At 50.6% G+C, this 16,848-nt stretch overlaps 1 protein-coding gene across 1 annotated transcript in view; it reads right to left on the bottom strand.

Moving 5' to 3' along the window:
• Positions 1-15,607, bottom strand: part of LHFPL2 (LHFPL tetraspan subfamily member 2) — a 174,212-nt gene extending 158,605 nt beyond the window's left edge. Inside the window, exons 1-2 of the mRNA XM_086323140.1 lie at positions 15,104-15,607; positions 380-480 (exon numbers count right to left, since the gene is read on the bottom strand). The gene's annotated coding sequence lies outside the window, so the exon portion shown is untranslated. The remainder of the gene's footprint in view (positions 1-379; positions 481-15,103) is intronic.
• Positions 15,608-16,848: the final 1,241 nt, after the last annotated feature.

The following is a 16,848-nucleotide window of genomic DNA, read 5'->3' as shown; positions in this document are numbered from 1 at the left end:
GTGAGAGGAGGCGGCGAGGCGTCCGCTGGAAAGGACTGTGCTCCGAATACCCTCTCCTTCAGACAGTTTGTAATAACAAGTGGAACATGGGCTGAGTTCTAAACGAGGAAAAGGAGTTCTAAACTACCAACTCAAATGGAGAGGAGAAGGGCGCCCAGCAGAGTACTGGGTGGCCAGCAACGCGCAGAAGAAAGCCAGGCAGGTCAGTAAATATCGTCACCAGATAACTCAATGGGGCAGGTGACCACTTCATACCTTTCTTAGAGGAGCTGCCTTAAATATTTAAGGGTCTTCTTTTTAATGCATGGGGTGGTTATCAGAGTGCATGGCACAGCTCAAGTTTTCCCACAAGCAGCCTGAAAATGAAACAACCCCTTACCTGTATGGGGAGGAGCGAAGATAAGGCTGTGAAGAGAGTGGTCCCTGATGAGATGTAAAAACCACAGGCCAGCTGTGACTCAAGTGTGCTTCCCAGGTTCCCTGAAAAACAAGAGAGGGCCTTTTGTTACCTTGGAATAGCCAGTCCTGGAAGAGTCCCAGTAAAGACCCACAGACCCTGCCCAAGGCTCAGAGCACCTGACCAGCGTCACCCGGCCAAGGGGTTGGTGAGAAGTGGGTGAGAATCCTGGTGTTTATAACTCAGCGGGAGGATAACGGTAAGCCAGGCGCTAACCCAGTTGTGTCTTGGTTTCCTCCCCTGGCAGGGCTATCTCACAGAATGATCCAGAAGGTCTTCAATGCCTGGGCACCATGCCACGCCTGGAGTCACATGAATGACCATGTCACGGTCTCCTGCCCTCAGGGAGCTGACAGGCCACAGAGACAGGGAAGTAAAGGCACAGTAATCAGGACCTTGATGCAGCTGAGAAGAGCTGAAGTGAGGAAAACAGGAGATGATGCAGAGCCTTTGCAGAGGCAGCTGCTGATCCCAGAGAGGATAAAGGGCACTCCCCAGAGCAGGTGACGGCTAAGCTGAGGTCTGATAAGCAAGAGTTGACCAGGCTGCAGCATACCAGGCAGAGCCAACAGCAAACGAGGTGCCCAGGGAGCCAGAGAACCTAGTGAGTTCACAAGCACAAGGAGTACTTCAGAGCCCAAGAGGGAGATGGAGGTCATTTTAGCAGAGTTTGGACTTGCTCTTAAGGCCAATGGGCAGCCCATGAAGGGTCTCCTGTAGGAGAGTGGCACGGTCCTGAAAGCTCTCTGTAACATCAGAGAGAAGGAACTGGAAGGAGGCAAGGAATGCTCCCCTCAGACACCCCAAATGCCACGTCCCTGGTCGGCTGCGGAGCTGACCAGGAGAGAAGGCCCCAGGCAAGAGGACAGGGCCAGAGCTCCCTCCATGAACCACTGCTTCCAAGTTACAGCCGCCTCCGGCGTTAGGTGACTCTACCCAGCAGGCCCCCCGCCAGGCGCAGTCTGCTTGTCCCAACGCACCCGCCAGGAATGGAAGAACGCCTGGTGTCACAGTGTTTCTTGACATGCCTTAGACCAGTGGCTCCGGTACCACCTGGGGGCATGTCGGAAAAGCGGACTCTCGGCTGACCCCAGACCTAGAGACTCCGCCTCTCGGGGAGCTGGGCCCAGCCCCTGTGGGTTAACCAGGTTCCAGGTGATTCTGCTGCTCTGCCCAAGGCAGCAAGCACTAAGTGGGAGACAGTGCCAGTCCTGGGGGCCAGAGCACAGGGCACAGAGCTGACCCGGCCTGCTACCTCAACAGAGCCACCACGTGCAAGGCCTTGCACTCTGCAGGGCCTGTGATGTCTATTTATGCTTAAAGGGAACCATACAAGCGGGTTTTACTGATGCTTAGAACCGTTCCCAGCCCTGTGGACCACGGGCCCACTTCGGGGTGGGAACCCGGTGCTCTGGGAGAATTCCATTTCCCTGAGAGATGCCCCACCCTCTTCTGCTGCCCTTGTTTGTTTCAGGCAAAGGAAACTCCAGCTACAAGTTTCTCCTCCAGCCTCCAGAGAGGGAATCGGACCATTCCAGAAAAGCAACAGTGAAGCCATCCAGAAAGCTCCCGCGGTTTTATGAAGGGTCGAGTTTCTTTCTGTAGTATGGAACAAACTCTGTGGTTACAGAGCTCCCAGGCCCAGAAGCCATAACATAATTCAAGGCTGAAAAGGGATCCATTTGTTGCCTTTCTCTTTGAATATCTATCTTCTCTATAAGAAAAGAAATTAACCCCTCCCCACCAAAAAAAGTTTTTGTAAGGAGCAAGCAGATTCTCACATACTTCCTTATGTTTCTATAGCCCTTACTTTTCTTCATCAGTTCAGGTCAGTCGCTCAGTCGTGTCCAACTCTCGTGTCCAACTCTTTGCGACCCCATGAATCACAGCACGCCAGGCCTCCCTGTCCATCACCATCTCCCGGAGTTCACTCAGACTCACGTCCATTGAGTCGGTGATGCCATCCAGCCATCTCATCCTCTGTCGTCCCCTTCTCCTCCTGCCCCCAATCCCTCCCAGCATCAGAGTCTTTTCCAATGAGTCAACTCTTCTCATGAGGTGGCCAAAGTACTGGAGTTTCAGCTTTAGCATCATTCCTTCCAAAGAACACCCAGGGCTGATCTCCTTTAGAATGGACTGGGTGGATCTCCCTGCAGTCCAAGGGACTCTCAAGAGTTTTCTCCAACACCACAGTTCAAAAGCATCAATTCTTCGGCGTTCAGCTTTCTTCACAAAAGGCCAAAAAATGGGGTCCAAGACATAAAAACAATGTTCACGCCTACCCAGACCATGGGGACAAGCTGCCCACTTCAGTTACACTCAGCTGCTGGGGGGTGCCCCTCTGGCCAAGGCCACAGACAGGGGGCTAAGCCGTAGGGCCTTGTAACAGGTCAAGGAACCCAGCGTGGTCCGGGGGCCAGTGAAGACCCCACACGCCCAGCACACAAGGAATGCTGCAGAAATCCCCGCTGCCTCCCCTGGGGACTGCACCCCACGTCTGCACACTCCAGCTCTCCAGGTTCACTTGGAGAGCAGAAACCTTTCTGCCCCTCTGAGGGCCACTTCCCATCAGTTTTGAGGAGGGCTTGACTCTTCAGAGACCCCCACGCCACCTGGAACGTGCTTTAGGGTATAGTCTTTCTCTCTCATATCTGCAAACAATATTTACAGCTCCTGGCTGGCTAAAAGAAACCTGAACTCAGCCCTTCTGAAGCTTGTCTTGAGTGGTTCGGATTTTCAGAACAGCATGGAGACGGCGGGGAGAGGCAACCTCCTCGCTTGCCCCTGCCCACCGGATGCCCGCACCTGTTGGGACCTGTGACATGCCCCACGTGCCTATTCACCTGTCCTCCACACCCTGCCAGCCACGCTGAAGACAGCGGCTCTTTTGCCATCTCCCCACCAAGACTGTAAAGCTCCGTAAGTAGCCAGCTAAGGCACGTTAAATAAATGACTGACCACATGAACATACAGATTCAACTAGAGTAAGAATTTCAGGCCTGGGTTCATCCCCTCACCTCCTCTTGCCCAAACAAGTGAAATGACTTGCCCAAGGCCACAGAGCAACCAACAGCTGGGAGAGGCTTCTCAGTGCGTTCTCACACCCATGGGCTGTGTTCTCACCTTTCCTGGGTCCCCGTAAACCATCATCCCTTGCAGACCAAGGCATTTTATTTGTGATAAGAAAAACTTCATTTTTGTGTGTTTTTGAGCTCCTGCCCAAGAACACAGAGGACCATCTTGTGAATCTTAAAATGTGGGGTACTATACCCAAACTGAGGACAGGAGCGGGACTCCGGGACCCGACCGGCTGTGGGTCGGGGAGTGGGTCAGTCTTCGTAATCGTTAGTACCGTTCTGGCCCCTGGGATGTAACAACACTTGTAACTTCGCTGTTGGTCAAGCAGTGTGGCAAAAAAGACTCTCCCCGCCATCTCCACACTGTTCTGAAAATCTGAACCACTCAGACAAGCTTCAGCTGGGCACCAGAAGGGCTGGGTTCAGAGTTTCTTTTAGCCAGCCAGGAGCTGAAAATATTGTTTGCAGATATGAGAGAGAGAGACTATACCCTAAAGCACGCTCCAGGTGGTGTGGGGTCTCTGAAGAGTCAAGCCCTCCTCAAAACTGACTGGCAAATGGTCCTCAGTGGGGCAGGAAGGTTTCTGCTGCTGGCCAAGTTCTCCTGATCAGCAGGTACAGAGCCTGGATCATTTCCTGAATTTCTCTCTCAAAATTTAATAGACAGGGGGGTAAGTGCAACAAAATCTCAAGCTCGATTGCAGAGTTTAATCTTAACTTTCCTGTCTGGATCATCTGGTTTTCATTACAACTGGTCAGGAACATGTGACATGGCCACATTAGATAGAAAGAAGGGTGCCAGGTGCAGAGACAGTGAAGCTCCTATTACACACAAATCGAGTGAGTGAGAACGACTCCTGCCCAGCGCCCTCCCAGGTATCCTGGGCTCCCCCGGACACCTGAGCTGCCCTGCAGGGCCCCTCCAGTCGCCCCTGACAGCCTGCCCCAGCCCTGCTCTGCCCACACAGTGCCCACAGTTCACCCCATCAGAGTCTACTCTCTTCACACCCTCATCTTCACTGGCATTTTATGAAACTGTTAAGGGCTTCCCTGGTGGTTCAGCTGGTAAAGAAAGTGAAAAGTGAAGTGAAAGTGAAGTCACTCAGTCGTGTCCGACTCTTTGTGACCCCATGGACTGCAGCCCATCAGGCTTCTCAGTCCATGGGATTTTCCAGGCAAGAGTACTGGAGTGGGTTGCCATTCCCTTCTGCAGGGGATCTTCCTGACCCAGGGATTGAATCCGGGTCTCCTGCATTGTAGGCAGACACTTTACCCTCTGATCCACCAGGGAAGCCCCAGCTGGTAAAGTATCTGCCTATAATGTGGGAGACCCAGGTTTGATCCCTGAGTCAGGAAGAGCCCCTGGAGGAGGGAAGAGCTACCCATTCCAGTATTCTGGCCTGGAGAATTCCAAGGGGCTGCAAAGAGTCAGACACAACTGAGAGACTTTCAATCACTTCACTTCCTCTTAAGGCCTAAGTAATCAATGTAGTACCTGTTCTATGGATGCTTACATGTTGAATAAGATGTTAAAAGAGAACCATTTCACCCAAATTCCTCTAATGGTAAAATTCTAGGTATGACAGTAAGTGAACTCCAGCTTTTAGATACAGAGCCCCTTCCACACTCCTCCAATCCCATCACACTGACCATTTCCCACTTCATTTGTTTCATAAGCTGACCCTCCCCTACAGTGGAGTAAGACAGACCCTGCTCTGGTAGAAATGAAGGTTAACATCAACATAATAATGTGCAAAGTCCAGCTTCTCAGTCTGTCAATTCACCTGGGTCAGAACCAAACTCTGTGGGGGATGATGGACCCTTCTCCTTTCATTTCTGGTCAGCGCTTACTTAAGAAGGGAATATGCTAACATTATCTCCAGAGTCTGCACCTAAGCAGGGGAGAGTGTGGGAGAAGTCAGCCTCAGGACATTCCTTTCTCTGTAGAAGCCCGAAGTGCATATCCCAGTATCTCCAAGAATGTCCCAAAGCATTTAATAATCAGTATCTGTAACACCTTCCTAAAAATAACGGCTTCAGAACTGACTCTTACACCGTTGACAAAGGACTCTCTGATTTGGTCCCATCCAAGATTAGAAAGAGCCTTACTGTAACATGTGTCAAGATAAAAACTGAAGTGGGTCCAATGGGATAAAAGCCAGCCCTTCACAACCAAGTATCTGAGAGGCCAAGAAAACAACAGGTAAGGCAGGCCCCCAGACATGGCTGATAACACAGGCTCAGATAGACAGGTTTCCATTGATGTTCCTCGAAAGTGGGATTTCAAGAACCTGCTCAATTATAAAAACCATCTAGAGAGTCTGTAAAACGTTCAGATTCCCAGGACCCGTACCAAACCAACCAACTCAAAGCTCCAGGGTGGGGTCTGAAACAAATCCAGGGAGTACCCAGCAGAGGGTCAGGAGAGTTTCATAAGTAACATTCCACAGCAAACAATATGTAACTTTTTAAAACATTGTAGTCATATAAATTCAAAGTGATAAGGTCCGTGAGAAAAAGCAGGCTTAATTGGAGGAAGTTAGAGCCTTCTTTATGTAGTTAAAATTATGGAACATAATCATCAAGTAATGAGGAAATCAGTTTAATTAAAACGTAGCATAAAACAAAACCTCTCCCTTTAGCTTAACCATATTCCACCTGGAAGACCATCCACGACCTCCTTCCCCACTTGAGGGCGGAAGGCAATCCCCGCACAGCTGCTCGGGGCTGTTACAGACCGCACTGGCAGTGACCGGGCTGAGGGCCCTCAGGGCAGTCCCAGTAAAGAAGCAGGCATCAGTCTCTCAATCAGGACCCACTGTGCCCTCCTGCTCGGGCCTTCACAGGACTCAGCCTCCAGCTGACCATTTCACAGCCTTCGTCGTGGTCCAGCCTCATGTGAGGCCTGCTCCTCCAAATCTGCTCCACAGAAGCAGCAGTGCCAGGCTGACAGGAGCACGCCAGCAACGCAGAATCCCAGGGCCCGCCCGGCCTGCTTACTCAGAATCTGCGACTAAACAAGATTTCAGGTTCTTCCTGTGTCCATTCAAGTCTGAGAAGCCCTGCTTTAAAGCCTGGAGAGGGCCTCCATCGGGACTTTCACCCACCTGGGGAATACTCAGCTCACCAGCCCACCCACTTGGGCTCCTGCCTCTAAGAGGCCTTCTTCCCTCACGATCCTCACTCAAGTCTTGTCAGACTCGCTTTGTCTCGGGGCCAGATCACTGTCAGCAGAGCCCAGTGACAGCTGACAATCCAAAGCCCAACCTTAAGGAGGTGGTAAGTACTGACCGTCTCCTACATCCTCATCTGGCTCCTCCATCTGTCTGCCTCCCTGGAGAGGCAGGACTATGGACCCCGTGACCGCAAGTCAGTAGAGACAAGCCAAAGTCAAACAATACTGTGGAACGCGGGCTCTCGGTCCCAGCACGATGTTAATGAGGTTGAGGTCACAAGCAGATTAGCTTCCTCTGTATCTTGGCACGGATTCCAGCCCTCTGCCCTCTGGCCGCCTACAAAGGCTGACACGCCCCTGGTTACTACGAGGAGGACTAGGAGAGGCTGAACAGAGCAGGGGCAGAAAAGGATGCAAAGACCTTGGACGGCTGGGGAATGAATGAATTGAGGAATGACACTCAGCTCAGAGGGGTGGCTGACGTGACAGATGACCAGCGAGAGCTCAGAACCATCGAGCAGGCTGAACAATACACATCGGGATGAGAAAGCTGAAAGCTGACAAGAAGAAACGGGAAGTCCTAAGGTCAAGATTTTAAAAATCAAATACACGTATGGAAGCTAGGGGAAATCTAAGTTCTTATTTTAAAGGTTTTATTTTAAAACCTTTAAGTTCTCATTTTAAAAGGTTTAAATTTTTTTTTTTTTTAAATGCAAGTGTTGGGGAGTTCGCTGGTGGTCCAGTGGCTAAGACTGTGTTCTCCCAATGCAGGAGGCCTAGGTTTGATCCCTAGTCAGGAAGCATGGGCTCTCTAGGTCCACTGACATGCTGCAACGAAGACCCAATGCAGCTCAATAAATTTTTTTTTTTTAATGCGAGTTTTGTTGACTAATGTAGCTAAGAAAGCTAACATACGTAGGGCCCATAGATCAAGGGGAGCACTGGTCCCTGTGTAGCACAGCGAGCGGACTATCCTCAACTGACCCTCGGCCACCTGTCCACACAGGTGTATACACAACCTGTCACACTTCTTCATGGCTGCCACCTCTTGGGTTCTTACTTCTCAGCGTGGCTGGCCTCGGTACCTGACTCCCGCTCTTTATGGCTTTGGCTTATAGTTTAAGCATCCCTTATACCAGCTGAGCTCTGTTTGATGCCACCCTTTCTTTACTAATCAAGAAAAGAACTACAGATCCAAGCACAAACTGGGAAAAGCACATTAAAAAGAAAAAGACAACCTAAGCAACCTGTTTACCAAAAGGATTTGACTCCAAAAAGACCTATAGTCACCTGTGTGAGCAGGCACACCAGAGTACATATTACAGCATGGATCTGTGCAGAATCAGTAATTAGGTCGGTAAATTATGAGCTTCCAGTACAGAAAAGCCCTGAAAATGGCTACTAGACGGATGAGCAAATGACAGGGTAAGCATCTGTTTAGACATACTGCCCTATGTAGAATCATCTTCTAGGAATGGTGTGATGGTTTCATTGCTCAGTAAGTGTCCAACTCTTGCAACCCCATGGACTGTAGCCCACCAGGCTCCTCTGTCTGTGGGATTCTCCAGGCAAGACTACTGGAGTGGGTTACCATTCCCTTCTCCAGGGGATCCTCCCAACCCAGGGATCGAACCCAGGTCTCCTGCGCTGCATGTGGTATCTAGCACTGCAGGCAGATTCTCTACTGACTGAGCCACCAGGGAAGCCCCAGGAATACACAGATAGCCGTTAAAAAAAAAAAATGGATGTGATTTTAGATTGTTTCTGAAGTTGTGAGCGGTGTTTTCCTTAAGTGTCTATTTCATATACAAATGGTAGTCATTTATACACACAAAAACACTGCTTACTTGTAGTTGCCAGATTGGCCAGCATATTCTTTCTAGTTTCAGAAAACATGATTCCTAGGGGTGAGAAAAAAGTTATAAAATTTTCAAAGGTAAATTTGTCCGGAGTAATAAGTGCATTGTGTATGGCTTACCTGAAGATTAAAAGAGACTACTGTCCATGCAGTTATGGGCATCTTTAAACAACTAGCTAACTGCCTCCAAACAGGAAAAAGACAAGTGAAATTCACCCAACAGCAGCCCACCTCGGGAGAAAGGAAGCTTGAACTTCAGGTGCCCTTGACAACACAGCGCGGTGTGGAAAGAAAGAAAATGCTGAACAATAGAATCAGCAGAGGAAGGACAATCCCTTTAATTTTCCGGGAATGTGAGGAGGTTGATGCTAAAGGGATATTTAAGATTTCATTGCTGGCTTGAGTTCTGCTAAACAACTGAAAAAACAAACAAAAAAAACACCAAAACTCACACATCAGTATAGTATATTTATACACATATATAAGTAGATAGGTCTGGCGGGCTGGGGGCTAGCCCTGAGCAGCCTTGATTAAAACAGGAGAGAAGGAAAATGTGGGCCAAGATTCTTCTTAATTTGGCATGGCTAGCTGTCAGTTTAAAAGATTTAATAGATATTTATGACAAATAGAACATCTGTGTTCCTGTTGATGGACTTAGGACACTGGGGTGATTCACTGTCTCAAGCTAACCCAGTCCAAAGCAGGAACTCCTAAGAAGATAATACTTCCTCAGATCTCAGTGATGCTTTATTGTGATTGTGCTGCTAAGTATGGCTATCATCTTGATTTTATACACTTTCATCAGCCTTTTTGGAGAAGGAAATGGCAACCCACTCCAGTATTCTTGCCTGGAGAATCCCATGAACAAAGGAGCCTGGTGTGCTACAGTCCATGGGGTCGCAAAGAGTCGGACACAACTGAGTGATTAACACACACACACCCAGGTAGATATTTAATTTGGTACATACCGATCAGACACATTTAGATATCGAAGTGAAATGCCTCTCAGATCACACTTCACAGTGTTTATGAAACATACAAAGGGAACCGACGGGAAGGAGTGGGTTCTTCCCTGCTATTGGGAGGAAGGGGCCCCATTCTGGCCCTGGGTCACAGAACTCAGTCCTGGTCATGTTCCTCCACAACTACATTTACAACAAATAGGAATTTCAAGTCTTCTTAAAGACAGAGACCGGCTTTACCATGGACATAGCACAGACATAAGGAGGTATGCAGCACTGTGGCCAAAACTGCTGATACGGTGTTTTGCGCAAAGAACAGAAAAAAACACCAACTGTTTTGTTCTGTTTTTTTTTTTTTTTTAGGTAGCATGCTATTTTTTAAAAATCTGAAAAACAGAAAAATAAAGAAAGTAGTCATCTGTAACTCCATGAGTCCAAAATAACCAGAATTTTAGCCTACCTCCTTCAGAATGACGTCAATCATCAGACTGACGAAGATTAATAATTCCACTGACTGTACCCTAAATCCACAACAGTAAGAGAAGTAACAGCTAAACACAAATCAAATAGCATGCCTGCCCTTTAACAGGTCTTCACTGGGGCCTACTTTGCACATGTATGTTTATTACACAAATGAAATGAAATTCAAGTTAACAGCCTCTTGAGGGCCATATTGTGTATCTGCTAAGTCATGTCCAGCTCTTTGTGACCCCATAGACTGTAGCCCGCCAGGCTCCTCTATGGAATATTCCAGGCAAGAATGTTGGACTGGGTTGCTCTTTCCTACTTCAGAGGATCTTTCCAATCCAAGGATCGAACCCACATCTCTTGAGTCTCCTGCATTGGCAGGCAGGTTCTTTACCACTACAGCCACCTAGGAAGCCCTTAGGGCCACGTGGTAACTTCAAAATAGGAGGCAGATAAGCCTTGTCGCAGGTAGACACAGAAACAGTAGCTCTCCAAGTATTCAATACAAGTTCTCAAGGTGCCTAAAGATTCGGTTCCCAGAGAAACCCTTCTCCTGGCAGATGACCAGTCCCACCGTGGTGGGAGGAGTGTGTTCCGGACTCTCTTTTCTTTATTTTTAAATTTTTTAATTGAAGGATAATTGCTTTACAGAATCTTGTGGTTTTCTGTCATACATCAACAAGAATCAGCCATAGTTACACCCATGTCCCCTGCCTCCCGAACCTCCCTCCCATCTCCCTCCCCACCCACCCTTCCAGTCTGTCACAGAGCCCCTGTCTGAGTTCCCTGCAGACTCTGTCTTCTTAAGAAAGACATTAACCCCATCCCAGGGGCTCCACCCTTATGACCCCATCTAAACCACATTACCTTCCCAAGATGCTGCCTCCAAAGACCATCACCATGGGGGTCAGGGTTTGTACCAAGGAATTCTGGTAAGAATACGGTCCATCTGGAATATGTGGATGTCCTGGGGGTGGCGGATGATCAAATATATCAGTTGTACATCCTAGCTACTAAATACGTTCAGAGCCTTCCTATGTACATCCCTCTAGACTATCTCGGTTCAAAACAACACAAACAGATCTCACCAAGTCGGCAAAATAACGCCAGTAAGAGTCTGCTCACTGAAGGCCAGAGTTAGGGGCTTGATTAGCCCCTGTTAGGCTAATTGAAAGGATGAAAGAGAAAAATTCAGTTACAAGGACACAGATTACTCTCACCCTGAACACTATTCAGTAAACCTCAAGAGGCCAGTCAACCACTGACCATTACTGTAAAAATACCTCCACCTTTCATCTCCACTTCCAGACTTCTCTTCCCTACCTGTGGATCCAATGCTCTGGTGGGTATCTCTCCCCAGAAGGCTCACAGCTCAGCTGTGGAGTCAATGAACTCATTCCTCCTCGCCATAGCTGCTCACCTCAGTGAAAGGCGCCATGTCCCAGCCCAGTCACCCTGGGCTCCCTCTTACTAAGAGCCCGGCCCTTAGTAAGGAAGTGTGGTCCGCCTCTCCAGGCCTCTCCCACTTTCCCTCACTAAGCCCCACCAGGGTTCCGACACGAGCCCACCAGCTCACCTGCTATTCCCAGCCCTGGCCTCTTGCCATCAAGCCCACCTAGAGTTCCTTCTAAACCACAGTCTGATCACATCAACCACCTGCTTCAACAGGTCAATTCACCCGCTCATTCCCCATCTTCCATACAGCTTTCACAATGAAGTTCAGACTCCTCAGCTCAGCATCCAAGATCCAACGCCCACCGGGACTTCCCTACACAACTTTGCCTCTAGTCCAAGCAGCTACTCTCAGTGCCCTGATGACCTTATACCATTTCAAGCCTCAGACTCCAGAAATATGCATTCTTATTGTACCAGGTATTACTGTAACCTTAAAAGTAACGGGAAAACAAGCAACCTTGAAGGTGCATGAAGGACCAACTATCCGCTCTCCCCTTTACTCTCGGCCCTGCCTCCTGTCAGCTTCCCAGGCGGCACTAGTGGTAAAGAACCCACCTGCCAGACCAGGGTCCTCCTGAACACAATCTGGGTTTTATAAGCTGATGATCAGATCTGACCTTTGATTCCTTCTTCACCTTTTGAAGGCTGTGAAGTCTCACTCCTGAGTAAAACCCCTACTTGTTCTCCTGGCATATTGGCTGGTGATTCTACTCAAATAGGACACATACTTTATTATAAAGCACAGAAAGAAACAGGCCCCCTTTTCTTCCTTCTCCCTGTAGAGGACCCATAAGACCAGCTGCCCGCAGCCGCCACCACCAGCCAGATCGCCTCTCTCCAAGCTGGCTGGCCTGTAGAAGAGTAGCGCGCCCAGCACACTGCTTGCCCAGCACAGGCACTTCAAAACAAAATGAGAGCTTCTCTAGTTTCCGGAGCTCCTTCCCACACAGAGCCTGCTTCTCCAGCCAGCATGAGCACTCTGTGAGTGGAGAGGCCTGCTCTTGGTTTCTGTTACCAGACGTCAGAACAGAGCCTGGCCCACCAGAGAGGTTACTGGGTATCTGTGAATGACTGGATAAAAGAACGGATGAATGAGCAAACAGGCACGCCACCTGCCCCCTCCCCCAAATTAGAAAAGCAATATGCTCCCCAGCTCCAAAACTACTGTTTTGCTAAGGATGTCTTTTGTTCATTCGGCAACGAGGTACAACTTTAGGAAGACCTAGGCAATGGACTATTAACCCCAAGACATACTTTGAAGGTGCTTTTTGGAATAAATTCTTGAGATCAGGTATTTGGTTACTATTTGTATCTTTCTAAGAGCAATGAACACTGAGTAAAACATTGCTTTAGAATTCCCAAGAGAGACACCATATCCACTTTTTCCCTCAAATAAATGTCTATATTTGCTTTATGGGACCTGAGAAGGTGCCCTTGCAAGCGAGCAGTGAGGCTGAAGTGCGGCCCACAGCTGTCTCAGGTCCTCAGACCCCCACAGAACCTGCACTACACATTCCTCACAATTGGAGTCCCAGAAAAGGCTGGCCTGAGGGGCCAAGAGCATGCAGCCCGTAAGTTCTAGAAAGATCAAATGTGTCTGACAGTGGGCTGCTGGGGGCACAGGGACAGCCTCAACGGAGGCCAGCCATCAACCATCCTGGTAACCTGGCTCTTTGAATGGCACTGCTTTTTCCCGGGCATTTGAAGTACTAGACGAACACCATTAACATTTTCTGAGCACTTACTCAGTGTGATGCACCACCCTAAATTCTATATGAAAGTACATAATCACAGTTAAACTTCACGGTGATTCTTTGACTTGAACTTTATCATCATCATTTCACAGGCACAGAAACCAATGCTGAGAGAAATCAAATAACTTGTCCCAGGTTCCGGTAGAAAGTGACACCTCTGGGAACCCAACAGCCCCAATCTGTATCTCCTATATTTTGGTCTCCTATTTTGTCAATTCTTTGCAATAAAGAAGTTGTGTTTGTGAGTGTGTGTGTGTGTTAGTTGTTTCGGTTGTGTCCAACTCTTTGCAACCTTAGGGACTGTAGCCCTCCAGGCTGCTCAATCCATAGGGATTCTCCAGGCAATAACACTGGAGCGGTTGCCACTTCCTCCTTCAGGGTATCTTCCCCACCCAGGGATTGAACCTGTGTCTCTTATGTCTCCTGCATTGGCAAGCCTGTTCTTTACCACTAGCACCACCTGGAAAGCACAATAAAGAAGTTGAGAAGCTGTAAATGTTTTGCATTAAAAATGGGTAGTTTTCTATATATTTTCTATCTTCTCCTACCTTGGACTTTTCCTCCCTGCCCTTCCTAAACACTGCCCGCAGGAAAATCTCTGCAGTCAGTCAATCGGCACATCTGAGGCCCATCCATGTGCATAAATAGCATAGATTACTTTTTCCAGAAGGCACTTGTTTTGTCCTAATCCACAAAGATTCGTTTTTTTCTTCCTAAAGACAAATTACTGGTTTGTGTATCCTGACGCAAATTATATTAGATTCAAGAATGTTCATTTGCAGTGTAATTATTCTTCCTAATTGGACTGCTCTGAAGATAAACGATTTCCCCTCCCCACTCCCATCCTGCAAGACACACTGTCTTTTTCCCTGGAGTAAAATGTTTGCTGCACCCTTTGCAAACACACCATAACTATCCACATGATCTGCCCTCTGTGTGACCACTCAGGAAAAATATTATTGTAACAGTGGGTTTTATCTGGTATTACCTCAAACTGCTCCAACATTATTTTCTCAGAATCAGATCTCTGACAAAGATTAATAACAAGTCTATCACAGTACGATAGCAAATAGAAATGAGAATCTTAGCTTTTCTTTCTTTTCCCTATCTTTAAAACATTTCATCTCCCTACCCACCAGCATGTGTTTCCTATCTCTTACATGTGCAAGAGAGAAGTCGTTTTTTTTAAAGAGGACCCGTAGCAAAGAGTCAGGAATAGTCGGGAAAGAGCAATACCAAGGTAATTAGCATCCGTCATCGCTCAAACCTGGCGCCGGTGGAGCGCTCAAGCCAACGGATGAAGCAAAAGTAACGTGCGGACGAGAAACGTCTCTCGCAACTCAACTCGATTACTCAGGTTGAACTCCCAGCGGCCGGCTCTATACACCCCGCCCCCCATACCTCTGCCCGTTCTGGCTCCAACACAGACTTGTCTATAGAGGCCGCTTTGCGATTTCAGACTGAAGGTCTACTTTTATATGTGGGTCACTGATGGCAATCTAGATGCACGCACAGGATCACAGTATCCGCAAAATACAGGAAATGGTCCGGGTGGGAGTGAGGATGGGGGTGAGGGGTAAGACTTCGGCTTTCCTCTCAGTTACTCCCATTGAGGAAACCAGCTGAAGGATTCTCATAAAACTCATGACCCTCCTGAAACAAGAGAAAAAGTGAACAGGATGGAAGAAAACGCTTTCTCCCTTCCGAGTTCAAAGGACTTAGACCGCTGAATGAAAGGGGGGGGGGGGTGGGGGGGGGGGATTGCACACACACTCAACTTCGTGCCTGAAAACATCCAGAAACCCGTAAGAGTTTACCCCATCCCTGAGCTCAGCCCAGCCCGCCCAGATGTGGTCTTCGCCCTCCACGCCCACCTCCCTCCTCCTCCAGCCCTCACCCCCGATCCCTGTGCTGCCCACAAAAATGCAGCCCAGATCTGAGCAGCAGCTGACGTCTGCGGCCGGCTTGACCCGCACACCGCAGGCCAGGCCCGCGCGGGCGACCACCGGGCGGCCCCGGGCGCCGAGTCCGGAGTCAGCTGCACCCGGGACCCGCGCCGCCCGAAGCACGCCTGCGGCGGCGAGAAAGCTGGGCTCGCGCCGACTTCCCGGCAAATCGTCTTTCCAGGCACAACTTTTTTTCCACTTCTGCGGCGGGCGGTCGCGGCTGCCAGAGACGAAGCGGCGTTCCCTCCTTCCCCAGCGTCCGGCACCCGTCCCGCCAGCACCTCCCCGGCCCCGGTCCGCCTTCCGCGCGGGCTCGGTGGGCGCCGCGCCGGGTGCCCCGCGGGTCGAGGCTGCGCGCGGGCCCCGCCGCCCCGACTCACCCGGTCCCGGCTCGGCGTCCTCGGCTCCGAGCCGCGGCTCCCCGTTACGCCTCCCCGCAGCCACCTCTCGGTCTCTCCGGCCCCGCCGGGCGCGCGGGGAAGAAGGAGGAGGAGGAGGGCGGAGGGAGGAGGCGGGAGGAGGGGGCGCGGGCGGGAGGGAGAGGGTCCCGGGCGCGGGAGGCGGCGGCGGCGAGGCGAGAGCGCCGACCTCGGCCGCGGCGGGGCTAGCAGGCTGGGAGGGGACGGAGGGGCGGGGGCGGAGAGAGGAGGCGGCCGCCGAGCCTCCCTGCCCAGGGCCCGGCCCCGCGCCGCCGCCCAGTCACCCTCGCCGCCGAGCCCTGCTCCCGGCCGGCGTCCGGGGAGGGGTCGGGCCCGGGGCTCTCCCGGCGTGGGGCGGGGCGGACGGCCGAGGCCCGGCCTCCTGGGCGGAGTGTCCCGCGGGGCCCCAGGGGGTGTGGGCGCAAGGGGATCCCCGCGAGGAGGGGCGGAGGCCCCGGGGCCTGGGAGCGCGGTGTCTGCGCCCGTCGGGCGGCGGTGGCGAGTCCGGCGAGGGTCCCCCGAGCTGGGCCCGGGGAGCTCCCGGCGCGGTTTCGGAAAACCGTCTCCAGGAGTCGGGAGGACGCCCTCCGCCCGGCCGGAGGAGGCGGGGAACCGCGGAGTCGGGGGTGAGGCGGCTGGCCCTGGGGCTCCCGGAGCGGTTCCCCAGGTGGGAAGGTTGTCCGTGCTCTGATCCTGGAGGATCCAAAGTCGGAGGATGGGGTGGGGGTACCTGGACCCCCATCCTCTCCTTCCCCTCCCAGAGTCGAGAATCCGCGCGTCAATTTCCTTGCCCTGTGAATTTCTAAGACAGAAAACTCAGTGCAAACAGCCACAAAGAATATATGTAAATTGCTTGCTTGAGATCCTGAAACATCCTCCCCTGAACTTAAAATACGGTTTCGGAGTGAATTTCGAAGGCCCTTTATCTAATAGTCTGGAAGGGCATCCTTGTCCAGAGAGGGGACTCACGAACTGACGCCCCCAGAGTGGGAGCAAAGAGCCCAGGGTTAAATGGTCAGAAATTAAGGTGACAAGATTCCTTGTGATTTTGACCTTGGCACGGAGCATTTAGCCAGGCAAACTCTTCTTGTCTTTTTTTCCTGTCAACTCCTCAGCCTCTTACCTGAGTCATTGGTACCCACTAGTCGCCTGAACTCAGGCCCTAGAAGTCAATTCGGGGCCTCGCTCCTCCATGGCCAACAGCCACTCCCATTGATTCTTCACCTTTAATGTCCTTTCCAAGTCCACAGCCACCTTCCTCATTCTTGCAGTTTGGG

The sequence above is a fragment of the Bos grunniens genome, chromosome 10, assembly GCF_055505025.1.
Source record: "Bos grunniens cultivar Pamir isolate PY7600 chromosome 10, Bosgru_T2T1.0, whole genome shotgun sequence".
Taxonomy (NCBI): domain Eukaryota; kingdom Metazoa; phylum Chordata; class Mammalia; order Artiodactyla; family Bovidae; genus Bos; species Bos grunniens.
The sequence above is the reverse complement of the archived record's forward strand: the minus strand, read 5'-3'. Positions and strand labels throughout refer to the sequence as shown.